Below are 18,078 nucleotides of genomic sequence, written 5' to 3'. Positions count from 1 at the left end.
AAACACCCAAAGAGACGTTTGAGGACAATAAGGAGCATTGGAACACTGTGCTGCGTTCAGTTGCACCTCGGAAACTCCAAACCTCTGGCAGGCTGTGATTTATTTCTGCTGGTTTTCCTGTTTGAAGCACAAACATCCGTCATCACTTTGTTGTTGTTCTTCCTGCAGCGTTTAAATATTTCAGCACTGAACTGATGTTTCTTCAAAGCTCATTTCAACCTGTTGAAGTCATGAATGAAAGTGCAGACTGAGAGTGGATCACATGATGTTTGAGGTGTGTCATGTGACATGTTCAGTATTGTCACACATGTCTAGATTAGAGATGGCACGATACCACTTTTTTATGTCCGATACCGATACCGATATCATAAATTTGGATATCTGCCGATACCGATATGAATCCGATATAGTGTTTTTTAATCAACAAAACTGTTTTTTTAAATATCTTGCTGCATTTTGTATAAGTTCATACTCAAGTTTAAAACAACAACTACACTAAAGCTATTCTGTTATACCTGTATGCAAAAAAAAATATTTCATAGTTCAGCAATACTGATCAATCTAATAAACTTAAACCTACACCATCCTCCCTATTCTGGTATTTTAAAGAGTACTTAGCATATATATTAAGCAACCTAACTAATAGGGTTCCAACTCCCAGCAACAATAAAAATAAATAAATAAAAAATAGGGAACCACCCCTCACGCTCCACCTCATGATGCTTAATCGACGTAATCAACCTTAATTTGATGCAGTGTGAAAAAAAAATGCACAGAAATCAATTATTTTTCAAGAAATATTAAATAGATTCAACATCTTTCTTCAACAAAATTGCAGACTGCACAGATGGTACCTTCCCAAAGGAAAAAGTACTATAGCTTACTAGGGTATATATATTAGACTTAATAGTCACTATATACAGTAATTGACTTCTATTCATTTTACATCAAATTAAAACTTTGGGTGTCAGATAATTATTTATTAAAAGCTAGACATTTTAAATGAGAATAAGAAAGAAAAGTATGTCTTTGTGCCCCCTTTTCCCTGTTCATGCCCTATCGGCCCCCCTGGCTAAACTTTGCTAGATCCGCCCCTGCACAGTTACCAGCGTCAGCTACGTAGAAAAAGATCCTGGAGTAGAAAGTAATATTAAATATATTCTAACAATAGCTGATCAAGCTTAAACGTGCTGCTGTTGTTCAGCCGCTGGTTTCCTCTTTCTGGTGCAAAGTGGGCCAAAAGCAAACTAGAGTCACGGACTCGCGACAGAAAAGCCGATCAGCTGATCGTTAAGCAGTTTCATGATTGAAGTAGCAGCAAGAAGAGGCAGTCGTTTGTTAAGCTTAACGCAGGAATGCTTTACAAACATTCAGAGATGGACTTACACACTTGCTTTACTTCTCTCGGGATAACTTTGTCGGAGATGAAATGCCGGGTTGCTAGCGAAGCTCCACATGCTATCCAGACCATGACAGGTCCCGCATGCCACAGCCGCTCTATCACGTGATGCATACTGCTCCGACGTGCTAACGTTCTGAGGTGAGTTATGGGGTGTTGCAAGTTTTGTGAGGTGCTTTCGTGATATTTAATGGATCGGATTACATTTTTTATTTTTCTCCGATATCCGATCCAGTAATTTAGGTCAGTATCGGACCGATACCGATACGTAATATCGGATCGGTCCATCTCTAGTCTAGATTGTCCCTGATATCATAACTGCTCAAACACTGATGATTATATTTGAAGAATTATTCCTGATGGCAGCAAAGTTTGAATGGAGCTCTCTGTCTGTGCTGATTTGTCGCCCTCTGGAGGTCAAAGCACAAACTGCATGATGTCACTGTAACCACCACAGAGACAGGAAGTGTTTTTATGACTGAAACACTGAAATGATGCTAACGGCTGTCGTTAGGCTCACTGACAGCAGTGCTGATGTGTTCATGTCAAACACTGGCTCAGGTCAGACTCCTTCATCCTTCTCCAGCGTGAGGCCGCCCTCAGACCCACAGGAGCTCTGACCTTTGACCTCCTGACCCTAACCATTTTAGTCTTGTTGCGTCTTTAAATGCAAATCCATCCAAACTGTAGCCGAGCAAAAGAAGCTGGAAGCTGTTCTATGAATGATGTTGTTGAAGGAGCTTGGAAAGAAAAGCGTCTGGACTTCTTTAAGTTGCTTGATGAGGGACATGGACGTCTTAACGCCCACTCACATCCTGGGACATTTGATCACAGGAAATCACATGATAGCGTGGGGCTAGATCTCACAATGGGTTCACCCAAAACCTTGGCTGATTGAGACCCACACCCGTTTTCACGGAGGAGGAGGAGTTTCACATGCTGGTTTAAAGGGACCAAAAGTAACTGGACACCTGATTCAGTTCAGGTTTATTCATCCGCTCCAAACCACAGCAGCAGTCACCTCCAGGGAACCAGCTGATCCATGTAACTAGGGACAGACCACAGCCCAGAGCACTGGTTCATGATGTGTTTGTGGACTGTAGGTTGTTTGGATAGAGATGAGATGTACTCAGCAGTCTGTCTCTAATGTTTAATGAAATGTTCTGAAGATGATAATAACTTGTGATTTTCTTTTGAATGAATCTTTAATCGTGTTGTAGGGCCTCTGACTCTCATGAAGATTTTCACATCAATGTGCTTTTCACAAAGATATTAACAATGAAAATGACGTGCAGCCCTGAACTACTCATGCGTTAACTCAGCGGTTCCCAACCCCCGGGTCACGGACCGGTCCGTGAGTCGTTTGGTACCGGGCCGTGAGAGTCGAGGCTCGGTGTGAGATTGATGGTTGATAGGTTTGTAGCATAAACCTGTTCGCTGGATCGTTCAATCCAGCTACACAGCAAAGCAAGACACGAGTAGTTCTTTCTGTTTCTCGTGCACGGGAGAGACCTGGACCAATGCCGTTCCTTCGCTTGACCACAGTCGCTCTCGTCCGTTCCCTCGTAACACTGTTCTTTTATTGAGGTTACATGAATATACATAGGTTCATTAACATACACGTGAACAAAGGTACCAGTCTGTATGTTATGTAGGTGTGTGTGTGTGTGTGTGTGTGACCCCATAAACGACTTCCCTAAACCTGCTGGTCTGGAAGTCCAGCAGTTCATCTAAACAAAAGGCACTTAGACTAAAACAGACATCCTACCACAAAACAATAAGAAGGTAGCACCTCTCCCATGATCCCAGGACGTGGGTGTGAATGCCAGAGCACTCTGGAGTCACACAAAGTCTTTAAAGACTACTATCATTACACAATTGGTTCTACACCTCTAAGCATATATGGTTAGATATTCCCCAATAACAATGACAATGATAAAATATAAATCCAACAATGGTTTTCAGGGTTTTTATCGTTAACTTCGTTTCCCTGGGTCTTTTCCCGTGTTGTAGTCGTGTGTCTTATTTTGAAAGAAATGTTTACGCGTTACCATAGCGACCAGAGAGCATTAAGGCTGCAGACAGGTGCATCCAACAACATTTTATTTTCCCTTATTTGATTTATGGACCTAACTGTATGAACTGGACTTTGGCTTTAATGCTGCTCCTCTTCATCATTGCTGTGTTGCATTTCCATCATTCTGCTGCTGGATTCACTGCAGGCTTTAACAAACACTCCTTTGGGTCCAGGCCCAGCCACGTGTTTGTAAGCTGCTGTGCTCCTCACAAATAAAGCCTGAAGCAGCTCAGACTGTTAGAAGCAGCACTGAGCCCTGTTACAGTTATAGTGTTAGAGCAGCGGCTGCAGCCTACAGCATTTAAACTAGCTGACAGTAAACACATCAGTCCAGATGTTACCACATTACTTTGTGATGCTGAGAGTTAAAGGAGACTGGCTGATTAAAATCCCATTCCTTACATCACCGTCCTCTGCTCTGACTGCTTTCATTTAATCACAATCAGAATACTTTTTGATCCCCAGGGGAAATTATTTAGGTTACAGTGCTGCAGCACAAACAGGAACAAAGACACAACACACTAAGTAAGAAATAGCACAACATACACAATATATACATGCATACATATGAGTCACTTATAAGTAACATGTGAGTGCTGGGGTCTATGACAGCAGGCAGGTCTGTATTTATGTCCAGGCTGACATGAACAGCTAGTAGTTCAGGGTTCAACACTCAGGAAAGTGTGTGACCTTCCACACTGACAGAAGATGCTAAACATGACTTTAAACTGTTGTTTGTTAAAGCCTCACAGATCTGAGAGCAGGGCTCAGTGGGTACATGAGCCTTTATACATGAAGGCTTTCTGTTTCCAGGAGAGGAAACATGTGATCCAGCTGTGTTTGGTCACATGGATCTGCTCTGCATGGATCACCTGACTAAAACATGTTGTTATTATTGTTCTGTAGAATAAGGAGGGGATGTTTTTCTCATTATTATTTAATATTTTAATATGGCATTATTAGTTCATTAGAAGTATATAACCAGCTTTGCATTAAGCATGAATTGAAGTTTTTGACCTTACATTATTCTTTGCATTACAGTGATGGTGATAACTTTAGTTTGATCTTTTCTTACAGGTACCAGAATAATAACATGATTTTCCATTGCAGATGTAACCATGATCATTCCATACACATTGCAGTTTGTTGCTTATTCTAGAGTTGTGCTCAAGGTAATTAAAGGTTAAAAGCTACAGCCAGCGCGAGTCTGGCTGATCTATGGAGGGCAAAGGCTTTGAGCTTGGAAGGCCGCACGCGCTTACACAGCACTTATAAGATGTTATTCTTGGTGATTTTGTGCTTAGTCATGTTTTAATATGTTTTAAGTAGAAGTAGCTGATCCAGCAATATTCATTTAATATTATAGACTTGATTTAGAGCAATACACACTGATGGTCTTAACAAATGAAAGAGTCCTTGTAGCTGCCATGTTGTGTCTTAGCAGGGTACAGACAGTTCCAGGAGACGGGGGCAGTCAGCGTCTGCCCTCGGGAAGGAGACAATGTTATTCTTTGTGTTAAATAAAATTGTCAACATTGATTGTATTACACCTGTCACTACGCATGAGGGGGCGTTCTAATACCCTGATTTCATAAAACTATGGTGATGTGTTTTTTGAGATGAGATCTGAGGCTGTCTGCATCAGTGTCCATCTCCCACGTGTGTGATCATTAAATCATCGTTTGACTCAACCCGACCGGACCAGTGTTGTTATTGTGGGTTTTTCCTCTGGTGTCCATCCCCAATATTTTTGAACCTTAACAGTTCTTACAGTCTTAAATCGGTACATCAGGCGGGTCACATGACACCCGGGGGTGACAGCAGCATCTTTCCTCTTTAGAAAGCTGCTCTCTGTGCCAGGAGCTGTTGTCACAGTAACAGCAGGAACAGGAAGTCACATGCTCTCTGCTCTGTGATTGGCTGCTTCTTATCTCAGCTTCCTGCAGAGGGTGGGGTCTGCTGATAACGCACAACAACAGAAGTGTGACTTTCACTTCCTGTTTATTGCTGTTGTTCTTAAAGCTCTCAGGCGATGCTGCAGCGCCCCCTGCTGACACAAACTCCTCCCTCTATCTCAGAGGTCACAGGTCAGCCTGCTGCAGAGGGTCTGCCTGTTCATGGACTTCCTGTTACAGAGACGGGTCTCAGCGTCAACACTGGTTTCTGATTGGACGGTGTGGAAACCCAGCTTCCTCCAGCCGAGTGATGTGTGGATTCATCACTCTCTGTGGATCAGTGTAAGTCTGTGTGTGGGTCAGCTGCAGGACTTGTTTGACCTTTGACCCTGGCAGACAGAGCTGGTTACTGCTGTGTGACTCCTGCCGTCGCTCCACTTTAAATTTTACTTAAAATAAGTCCTGACATGGCCCCGCCCCCTCTGACCTGCTGCTCCTGGATGTGCTGAGGACACAGCGGAGGCTCAGAGGGGGCGGGGCTTTTCCCGTGGCGGTAACCAAACTGCATTAGGTCGCTGCACTGCCAGTGTTTAACCACACCTCTTCTGACTGACCTTTGACCTCTGACATGTTGATTTGATCCTTATTTAATGACGTCTTTTATCTAGTGATTTAATTCTGTGTATTTATATGTGATGGTGTTCCTGCGTTCAGCCTCAGCTGATATCCACAGACGCTCCTATTGGCTGGTTTTAAAAACACATTTTTCCATTAAAGAGACTCTTTTAAAAACACGTCTGCCTGAAATTCACATTTCATTTATTTTGGGGGATTTTAACAGAGAGATAGAACTTTATGAATCCCTCATGTTTATCCTCCAGGAAATCCAGTTTGTAGCAGCAGAACACCGACAAATCTTTACACAGCACAGAATTAGGATATCAAATAAAGGGGAATAAGAGAATATGAATATAAGCATAAATATGTACATATATACACAGACCTCACACAGAGACAGCAGCTACACTGTGTGTGGATGTGATCCACAGTCACAGCTGTGGGTTTCAGTCAGTGTGTCTCTAACTTCATGGTCACATTTCAAAGCTTATTGGAGCCAGAAGATGTTCAAGTAAAAGATTTATTGCTGTACTCGTCTACCAGGATAACAGGAGGTTCATAAAGCTGTGTAATACTTCAGCTTTACATCATGCAGTAGTAGTTTATTAAACCCCCCAAAATATGACTATCCAGAGTTGGGACCAGGAAGCAGAGTTGCAGTCTTACACGCCTCTCTGCAGCTTCTCTCCTCCTGCTACCCCCCAAAAACCCATCTCCATAGAGACTGTGTCAGCTTCCAAACAGACAAAAAACAAACTAAAAACCAGCAACAAACAACTTAAACATAAACAATCACAAAGAAAGAACAATACAGTATCCACATCTGAACCAAAGAGTAAAACAGTGAAATGTGGATTATTAAACATTAGGTCTCTCTCCTCCAAGTCTCTGTTAGTACATGTTAGTAAAAACATTTCTGCATTTTACCCATATTTTATTTTTAACTCAAAATCAAAGATTCCAGATTCTCCTACATGTTGGTTTTGAATCAGATAGGACGACAGATTTCAGGTGGCCCTGTGTCTTTCTCTATTACATTTGCCACTGTGTAACTCAAAGTTATTTAAGGACTAGTTTATTTCAATGGATGAGTTTACTGACTGATGCGCAGAAGAAATAGTTCTTTATGGAGCCTAGATGGTGTGAATGATGAGACCAAAGACTGCAATATCTTGTACCAAAAATATATTGAATAAATGGAGGAAAGGGGAAATGGAACAAAATAATTAACACAACACACAACATAAATGCCCACAATTAAATAATAAATCAATGCTGTGATCTTTCTGTGCAAAAGTCCTTTTTGGTCCTCTTCTTTTTAAAGTTCACTTTTAAGGTATTCCTCCTTAGAGTCCAGCTTCATACAATGGGGAAATATGTCCGTAATCCAAAGACGGCTAAGTGGGGGAAAGAGGGGAAACAAAGAATGGTCCTACCGGCTCGCCACTTCAATATGAAGAAGATTAATTCAAAGGGAGGGAACAAAACCTGACCTGTAGGTCAGAAAAACGTCCATTAGCACATCAAGTTCGATTCAGTTTACCGGTAAACAAATATATTTTTCTGCAAGCCTATGTAACAATGCAAATCATCATCAACCAATGTACAACAGTTAAATTATTAATCATCTTGGCTACGTAGCTTAATCTATACATTCCAGTAGCGTTCGCTACAAACAATACAAAAACAACAATAAAGGAAAACAGCTGTCTAACAGACAGCATAGCCGAATTCAAGGCAACACATAACAATAATCATTCAATCGCACTTTGTTTCAAAGTAAGCCCATTAAAGTGCTTAAGTAAATAAAAGTGTTCAAAAACAGCGGTTTTTGAGCCGGAGTTCTGCTCGCGGTGGGAACGCCGCCGCACAAAGTCATTTTTTAATCGCGAAAACGATTGGCTGGTTACTGACAACCAAAAGGTTGTTTTTGGTAGATATTAAAGATCATGGGTGGGCGGGGCAAATGGAGCAGTTTTCTACAGTCGAGTAAAATTCCAGGAAAGAGCTGGGTGTGGCTTTCCTTTAAATCACATGATCAACAGCTTTAAGATGGAGGCAACTCGCTCAGTGTTTCCTGTTTCATTCTTAGACTGTGGCGATGGTAAGTAGCAGCTTTTCACTTGTTACCTGGCATCTTTTCAGCCACCAATGATAGTCATTGTATGTTATCAACATTTCACTAACTATGTTTTCTCTCATGTTTAAAATAGGCCGACCAAGAGCAAAATAGGTATGTCTGCAGACTCTGCTGTAGCCAAAGTTATCAGATCTCCTGTGTCTTTAAATCCCTAACTGCTCGATCATTATCATTTTAGAAGACAACAATTTCTCAAAGGAGGTTCAAAACTAATGCCTACAAGATTACCAAGAGGATGGTTCGGGGCTCTTACATGACTCCGGGAAGTCAACACTTGGTGGATGAGGTGTGTTACCTTTGACACTTTTAAGACAGTCCTGTTTATCACTACTAACAATAAGCAAATATGTTTTCACTCAACAGATCCTTCACAGCATGTTGTTTCTGGGCAAAATCAACAACATCCCCTTTTCTCCAGAAGAAATCTTCCCTAATCCTTTTGTTTTGGGTTCTTTAATGAGAAGATATCCCAGGCCTTTAAAGTTGTATTCGACTCAGCTTCCCAGGCGAAGTCCCTTCTCCTGTGTGCTCGACATGGTAAGATAACTCTTCTCACATTTTCAGTCAATCTGACAAACTTCCAGTTTTTAGGAAAGTATAATGCAAAGTGCTTTTTTACTGAGAAATCCAAAGAAAATCCATACTGTACCTTATACTTCAACATATGCTTCTAGCTATACTTCTCCACCAAACACAGAGACTGCAGGAGAGCTGGAGACTTGCTTCAGAATTTGTTAGTTCTAAATAATGTCTAACAGACTCATTATTGGAGATGCTTACAGTCTTCAAGGCGTATATGATGCTGTCACTGTGTAGCTGCTGGATCTGTTAAGTCAGCTCAAAGACTCTAAATTCAGCGTGTTTTGACAGCCCAGCATAGCAAAATAGAAAAAAAAAGGTCAATTAGCAAATTTAATTATAAATTAGTGAGAACAAAGATGGATTTTTGCTTATTGATTTAAAATTAAATAGATTTTTGTGACTTGTTTCACCCCCTATCTTAAAATGTCTAAACCAAAAGCATCCAATGGTCCTGCATAGTTAAACAAGTCAAGCAGCGAAACAAACATGTTGATCAACTTTCTATGAAAAACAACTATATAATCAGGTGCAACACTTTGACCAGATCTGTAACTGTTTTCAGATCGTCCTGCAAAATAACTCAGAGAATGAAGAGCAAATAAAGCAGAGTCTGCAAGATCTCCTCACAGACTTGGACTTAGAAGAGAATAATAAAAAAACAGCTTTCGTCTCGTCCACCATCTGCATTTCTCAAAAATCCCAAACCAACAAATCAGAAAGGTACTGCGGAGTCTCCATGTCCACCAAAGGTCCTAACGCTGGGAAAATTATGATTGCTGCCTCCTGTCTTAGCAAATGGCATAAATATGTATCTGGTGCGGTGATGACCTATTATCCAAACACAGTCCAGAAAGATTACTTTGATGGAACAATTGAAGTACCTGGAAATATCAGGTGTGAGGCTTTTTGTCTCCGTGATGGTGCCAGAATGAAGCCTTGCAGATCATGTAAGAATTTGTTTGGCTTGAACACAGAAGACCTCAGAGAGTGGCCATATGGTAACTGTGCTGAAGCTGAGAGCCTGAGCAATTTGCTTGAAAATGAGAGAGAAGTTGAAACACATGTGGATGAATACTCAGCTGAAAAGGACAACAGGCAGAGAGCTGAGGATGAGGTTGGTAGGGTTCTTAGAACCGTGTTGCAAAGGATTCGGTTTAACTGGACAGGTGAATTTTACAACCCAGAACAAGAGTGAGATTTCATGAAATCATTTGCATTCATCATTCTGATAAATCAAAGATTCTCTGCTCTGACAGCATCTGTGTGGATTTTCTGTAATCACAGAGACGTGTATAAGCATGTTTACTTTCCATCTCCATGTAATTGTCACATTTAATAATTAAAACTGGCTTCTATGGGTTTTTGTTTGTTTGCTTACATATCTAGTGTTTAATGCAATATGAAGCATTATCAGACAGCATTTATTGGGAAGAATCCCATGTTTATACTGGTCTGTACCCAGGGTACACAGAAAATAAAAACACATGTTTTCTTATTATGATCCCAACTATAATTTACTTAAGCAAAAGCACTACATGTGTAGTTATAATATTTATAGCAGTTACTGTTGAGCTTTAAATTGATCATCTTAAATGTTTATATGCTGATTATATTGCTTTATATAAGAAAGGCCTAACTCTGAGTACACTCTGTGCCAAAAAGTGCTGACAGGAAACTGCATGCTTTTGCAGAAACGTGCTTTTGCAGCTAGAAAGTGAAGCTGATATATATCAGTTTTAATTAGTTTTTACCAACTGCTTGCTAGGGCAATCCCACGAGTTTGGTGCTTTTGTATTGAACATGATTCCAAGTGCTTTCTATAACACATAGCAGAGGTGCCACAACAAAGACTGAGAAGAGGACAGGAAGAGACAGTGAAAGAGATGCACTCCTTCGCCATTCATGTTAAAGCGTTGCATAGCTTTAATTTTAGAGAGTGTTGCATAACTTTAGTCATTTTTCTACCACAGGTGAAGCCAAGAATTGTGAAGCTCTCTTTTGGCCAAATACCAGAATCTGTAAGAAGAAGAAAAAACAAACAATCAAATAGGTCATTATTAAGAGAACAACCATCTCTTGATGATTATCCACAGTGTCTTTGATAACTCTGAGATACAAACTGTCAAGGATATACACATCCCAGCAAACAATAGCTGTGTTTGACTAAAGCGATTAATAACAAGGACAGAGCTACAATCACTACAGTCAAACATAAAGGGCTTAATCCTGAATCCAAGTCTGAGCTGTGATGCCGTTGGTGCTGAAAGCTGCTCAGATCCTGAAGCTGCACGTTTTGTCTCTCTCTAACCAAACCAGCAGCAAAAGAAGACACATTTCGCTTGACATAAACATTGTCATGAATTCCCTCTTACTTTTGCTGGTTTGCTTCCACCACCATTAAAACACACACAGAAAAACAACACAGCACAGCTCTCTGCCTCTCTCAGTGTACTTTAAGAACACCGTTTCCCATCTCAAATCTCTGTTTTTGGCATTATTCGCTTGCTTGTTATGAAGCAGTCTACCGTTGCTTACAGCCATTTTTTTTTTAATGACTTCCGACAAGACAGCCTCATTTCTGCTGTTCAATACCAAATTTTATTTATTTTTTTCAAATTAAGTGAAACTGCAAAATGCTCTGCTGTGTCTCTATTAAAACCTCTTATTAAAACCTCTGAATCACTTCAGCAGCATCAGCCAATGTACATTTGTTGAGTCGTGGTTCTCGTCTGCTTTTGTTCTACTGCAGAATAATATTTTTAAGGTTATCTACTGTAAAAAGCTAGGCCAGGAAAATCTGCTTCATGGTTTTGTGTTTTATCCTCAGTTACTTTGACACAAAAGCATCTGCTGTGATGCTCACACCTCTGATGAAGTTTCACAAGTGTCAGTACTGATAAATGATCAGAATTATAATGTTTCTGACTCTCTGAGTAAGAATTAAATGGAATCTAATTGGGACCTTGTGAATTGGAATTGAACAGGTTCTAGAAATCAGTGATGATACTCAGCTCCAATACCCACCTATGATATTAGGCTTACGAACGCTGACTGGGTTTCATTTACCAGCTTTTTATGTTCTTCCTGCAGTTTCCTCCCCACATCACTCATCTTAACTTTTTTCCAGTCCTCCTCAGTCTAAACAGAACACACAACAATACAAAGAAAAGCTCAGGTGATTGATCTCTAACACTAGGCATCCCCAGTCTTATTCTTAGCAGTCTAACTTCTCACCATATCTTTGAAGGCCTCTCCATTGTAGTAGCGCTTGGATGCTGGATACTCTATCGTTTTGTCACATAGTTCCAGGAAACTGGAAGCCACCAGATGCAGCTCCTCTCCGTCATAGCCGTACAGCTTTTTGTCCTCACGCGTCATCAGCACAAGCTCGTCACATGGACATGAGGTGCCCTTTACCACACCAATAACCTGCATTTTTACAATCTCGGGAAGGTAGAATTTTCCCCAGGCGTTAACTTCATCATCATCCCCGTTGTATTTGGTGTTCTCAAGCTCTTCTATCCACAGGTCAGCACCACTTGGCTTCTTCAGGTGAACGCACATGCTTTTGTTTTTGGAAACAAAATCTTTCACCCATTTCAGGTACTTTTCACCTGGAAAGAAGCAGACAAGGAAATATGGATGAATGTAGAAGTGTTGGAAAAGACAAATAGCAAGGTTATCCTACAGCAGTTTGTGAAAATGTTGTATCTTGAAATAAGCAGGCAAAATGAGGATCTCACTTATCTCATATGTTCTGACTACCGACTTTCTTCAGTTAAAGGACAAAAAAAGGGCACACTGGAGGCTGACAGAGTGTGCAATGGTGGGAATCATTTTGCAGAACTCACTAAAGTTTGTTTCTCCTGGAACAAGCTTTTTACACTTCGGCAAATGAAAATACTGTGTTAAACTAAAAAAGAGCACCAGACCAAGGTCTACAGTACTAACAGAAAAGCATGCCGTTACCTGTTGCCTGTCGACACAGCTGCTGATCTTCCTCACCAAAAAAATGAGGATCCCTGAAAGGAATAGAAAGGTTATGTTAAAATGAATGACTGTCACGGTGATCATGGGAAGCTCCGAAATATCACAACAATAGCTACGAAATCACAAAATGCAGTGTGATGTCTGTAAGCACCAAACATGACATCTCTGCAAATTCATCTTGAAATATGTAGGTACCTCACACGTACAGCTGCAGCCATCTCAGCCATTTATCACTGTGGCTGCCAAGTGGCTGCCACTTCACAAGCGCATGGCACAACATAGAAGAGCCACCTCCACAGGACAAGACTCAGCAGTCCATCTGCATCTTAAGGATAAAGGACACTCTTTCGAGGATGCTAATGTTCACATTTTGGGCAGAGAGGACAGATGGTTTGAAAGAGGAGTGAAAGAAGCATCTATGTCCACTGTGAGCGACCATCTTTGAACAGAGGCGGGGTTTACGACACCAACTCTCTGCCATCTATAATCCAGTTTTGAGATCCCTTCCCAGACGCCTTAACGCCCACTCACATCCTGGGCCATCTGACCTCAGGAATTCGCATGATAAGGTGGGGCCAGGTTTCACAATGAACTCACCCGAAACTGGCTGATTGGGGCCCACACCCAGTTTCACACCTTGGCTCAGGCGATTAGAGGATCATCAGGGGTCCTTTTGTCCCTCTGTGGGGGGTCACTCCCACTAGGCTTATATCTGGGACTCTCCACCATTTGACCTTAGAACTGAAGAAGCTTCTCGGATGAGAGGTGAAACGTCTTCAAGTAACTTAAAGAAGTCCAGACGCTTTTCTTTGCAAGCTCCTTTGACTACGATGACCTGGATGACTGAGAACCTTCACAGACATAAGGTGAATGTGACAAACAAAGCGCCTTCTTGTTCTCTGTGATAATGTAAAGTTATTAATGAAAAAACAAACGAGTAAAAAACGGACTGGAAACATGTCTTCAATCAAAACTCGACAAAAACAAAGAAACAGCCTGACTTCTCTGCGACGCTCCCTAAAAATGACGTTACGTGTTACGTACCAGAGATTTCTATACAGCCCTTTATCAAGCCGAGAGAAAGTGACGCAAAACCCTCCAACTAATAACGACTAGCAGAGAGGCTCAGCTGAGTGTAGTTACCTGGTTTGCAGACGCATACAGACGTTTCCTGTCCTCTCGGACGCAGCTGTGATAGAACATGTGGTGCATTACCGCCACCAACTGGCTTGGAGTGAGGACCGGAAATCGCTCATGCCAAATCAAAAAAAAAAAAAAACATAAAGAAAGATTAAGTGAAGAGATAAATGAATACATTAAATCAAGAAGAAAAAAACCCACCACCGGACATATACATCCTCATATCCTTCTGTACAAATGAGTTTGTTTTAGAAACTGAAAAAAGCCACAAAACCTTCACATCTAGAAATCCTTTGCAGTAAAACTTGTTTTTTGGCAGGTTCCACAGGTTTTGAATCAGTTTTCTTCTTTATTCCTGATAATTTTGACAATGAAAAAGAACATGTTCTATAGGGCTTTGGAGTTGACGTCACGCCGCAATGCATTGTGGGAGCGCGGCACCATTTTCGAGGTCTACGAATCAAAACAAACACACTGTGTTGGAACGACAATTACAAGATGCTTAAAAGCAGATCAAAAGAGAACGGACTGTATAGAGACCGATTGCGTCCAGAGGCGAAGCGGCGGTACTTGCAGAAAATAGCGTGCAGTGGAAATGTGGACCCGTATGAAATACGGCCGTGGAGTAGAAACCCTGAAGACGTAGCCTGATATATTTTCGTACCTTATCTGTGGAGTCAGCGCGTACAAGTCGTCATTCAAACAAAGGTAAGTCAGCTCGAGTACTGCGTGTGAAATGCGTTTGATTTCCCTGCAAACATTCACATTAGTGCAGCATAAATTCATTCATGAGGGGAAATTACAGTGAGAACATGTGGAGGCTGTTAGAGGGAGAAGATAGTGAGTTCAGTGCAGGGCTGTGCAGAGAGGTTTAAAGGGGCGGGTGCTCAAAGTTAAAAAGGGGCACATTGAACCAGGCTGAATAACAACAACACACATTCATCAAGAATCTAATATGGGAAGGGCAGGGCTGTGTTGGTCTGAGACTGTAGACATTAAAAAGTCCACAGGAGAGATGGTAGCTGATTAAACAAGTGTCATGAGATAATAACAAAATGCAAAGATTGGTGACAGCGCTTGGAACCATAAGGCAACAAAAAACTATGTATGTAAAAAAAAAAAAAAAAAAAAAAAAAAAAAAAAAAATTATATATATATATATATATATAGATATATATATATAGATATATATATACACACACACACACACACACACACAGTGGGGCAAAAAAGTATTTAGTCAGCCACCGATTGTGCAAGTTCCCCCACTTAAAATGATGACAGAGGTCAGTAATTTGCACCAGAGGTACACTTCAACTGTGAGAGACAGAATGTGGAAAAAAAATCCATGAATCCACATGGTAGGATTTGTAAAGAATTTATCCGTAAATCAGGGTGGCAAATAAGTATTTGGTCACCTCAAACAAGGAAAATCTCTGGCTCTCACAGACCTGTAACGTCTTCTGTAAGAAGCTTTTCTGTCCCCCACTCGTTACCTGTATGAATGGCACCTGTTTGAACTCATCATCTGTATAAAAGACACCTGTCCACAGCCTCAAACAGTCAGACTCCAAACTCCGCCATGGCCAAGACCAAAGAGCTCTCGAAGGACACCAGGAAAAGTATTGTAGACCTGCACCAGACTGGGAAGAGTGAATCTACAATAGGCAAGCAGCTTGGTGTGAAAAAATCAACTGTGGGAGCAATCATCAGAAAATGGAAGACATACAAGACCACTGATAATCTCCCTCGATCTGGGGCTCCACGCAAGATCTCATCCCGTGGGGTCAAAATGATCATGAGAACGGTGAGCAAAGATCCCAGAACCACACGGGGGGAGCTGGTGAATGACCTGCAGAGAGCTGGGACCAAAGTAACAAAGGTCACCATCAGTAACACACTACAACGGCAGGGAATCAAATCCCGCAGTGCCAGACGTGTTCCGCTGCTGAAGCCAGTGCATGTCCAGGCCCGTCTGAAGTTTGCCAGAGAGCACATGGATGATACAGCAGAGGATTGGGAGAATGTCATGTGGTCAGATGAAACCAAAGTAGAACTTTTTGGTATTTTGGTATCCTGTATTTGTTGTTGAAGACTTCTTCAGCTTCTTCTCAAGGACATCAGCTGCTTGTTTGGCAGCAGAGGCAGTTAAGAAGCTTCCTGAAAAACACTGAACAGTGAGTTCACTGTGGCATATGACAGATTCAGCTTTCTGTGTGCAAATGTGTCTGTGTCGACCTTTCAAATGCTGTTGAATCCAAAACATCAGCGGCTCCTCAGCTGCTCACTTCATGCACTTCTGTCTGTGTGACAGTCCAATGACATCACAGCTGTTTCCAGCCCCAGTGTCTCAGGACTGGACACCTTTAAACATGTCGAGGATCAAACAGCGTCCAGCTAAACACACATGAAACTATCAGAGCTGACAATCATTCCAATAACATCTAATGGTTCATGTATGTAGACACAGGACTACAAGGAAATGGCTCTCAGCATCTGGCTGTGGGAACACATGAGTCCCTGTTTGTGTTCAGATTGTGTGCATGTTTTAGACGTGTGTCACATGTAGAAACACAACAATCCCACAATGACACACAGATGTGTTTGACACAGCTGTGCAGCTGTAAGTTGTTTCTAATGATTCATTGAAGCTCTTCTAACATTCTGGAGACGATCAGTACATGAATCTGTTCAACACGACAACAATTTGACTTCAGTGTGAACGTTTGCATTAAATAACCTTCTTCATCCAGCTGACAGCATCTTCATCCTATGATGTGAACAGTTCCTCCTGTTGATGACAAACCTCTGACAGGATCTGCTTGAGGAGCTTTTTCATGTGCAGCTCTCTGAGCTCAGGGCTGAGCTGCTGTTTCATCTTTAAGAGCTGCTGCCTCCTCGCCGGACTTGTTCTCCTCTTCTTCTCCTAATGACACCATTTCTGCTTCATATTAAATTCAATAAAGATGCTGACATGTATCTGTAGCAGCAACATCATTGAATCTAGAACAACTGGAGCCAAACCAGTGGCTCTGCTGGGATCACTGGTGAGCCAACACTTCCTTGTTGATGCAGATTTCAGGGCTTCCTTTTGCTCCTCCGTTATAACTGTTCTCTCTTCTCAACACATGATGACACAAAGGAATCAGCAGTGACAAAGATGATGCTGAAGAGAAGCACACACTTCACACATATAACAGACCAGTGCAGTTACACACACCTCTGCTCGACATCAGGCCTCAAACAAAGACACAAAACACTAACTTGACTCTAAACAGAAGAAACGAGCAGCTGTTTCTGTTCTGTGCTTATTTATATTTGACACACATGCTTCTCTTTGTGCAAACACACATCGCACTATAAGGGTAACCTCGCACACAATGATTGGACAGCACAGTGATGATGCTGGGAGATCCTATACGCAGCAACACAGAAACACTGAGAACTTTAAACAATGATGGAAAGTGTTATAAATGACTTGTTGGCCTCTGATCTGTCACAAACAGCTGAAACGTGTCTCTCATGAGTCACATGAAGGTTTTTGACAGAAAGGACAAAAAGTAGCTGCAGTCAGTTTGTGTCATTTTTATATTTATTCATCTGGGAGAAAAATCTGAGGGACATTAAAATGTGTTTTCAACAGAGACAAGAACATGAATATAACAGAACAGGTAAATGAACATGTTTCAAGTAAACAGCTGGACTGATCAGGTCCAAACACAGAGTGATAAACTTGTCAAACAGCTGTCATATCTTTATATAGAAGCTCTTTATAAATGCTGCTCACTGCAGTCTGTTTACTAATAATGTCAAAGTGTTAGAAACACAGAAACATCAGAATGGTCTTTGTTCACAGAAACCTGTCTGGGATCCTTTGTTGTTCTTTTGATGCAGAGTTACATTATAAATATAAAGAGTTATTTCAGAGTCTCATCAGTTTTCCTGCATGTCTTTATTTAACACATCAGCAGGGCTGAAGCTCTCATGTTAAACACACACTGATCTATGGACACGTTCATGTGTTTCTAACAGAACCAGGCTGTTATCAGCCTGCACTAACATTATGTCACACACACTGAATGTAACAGTGACAGTTTACATCATCACACAATCAGCTGTGATTGTTTCACTGTCATCAAACGAGTCAACAGGAAGTAGAATCAATAGAAACCAATCATTTACTGACAGCATGTCTGATGGAAATAAGTGCAGATTATGTATGAAGTCTAACTGCACA

General features: G+C 41.3%; 1 long non-coding RNA gene across 1 annotated transcript; it reads left to right on the top strand.

The window, feature by feature from the left end:
• Positions 1-7,897: 7,897 nt before the first annotated feature.
• On the top strand, positions 7,898-8,695 carry LOC309702546. The gene is made up of 3 exons (XR_014275610.1): positions 7,898-8,222; positions 8,308-8,415; positions 8,493-8,695. It is a non-coding gene; the product is annotated as an uncharacterized lncRNA (long non-coding RNA).
• The last annotated feature ends 9,383 nt before the right edge of the window (positions 8,696-18,078 follow it).

The sequence above is a fragment of the Aulonocara stuartgranti genome, assembly GCF_965226115.1.
Source record: "Aulonocara stuartgranti genome assembly, chromosome: 3".
Classification (NCBI taxonomy): domain Eukaryota; kingdom Metazoa; phylum Chordata; class Actinopteri; order Cichliformes; family Cichlidae; genus Aulonocara; species Aulonocara stuartgranti.
Note: the sequence above shows the minus strand (reverse complement) of the source record. Positions and strands in the feature narration are given on the sequence as shown.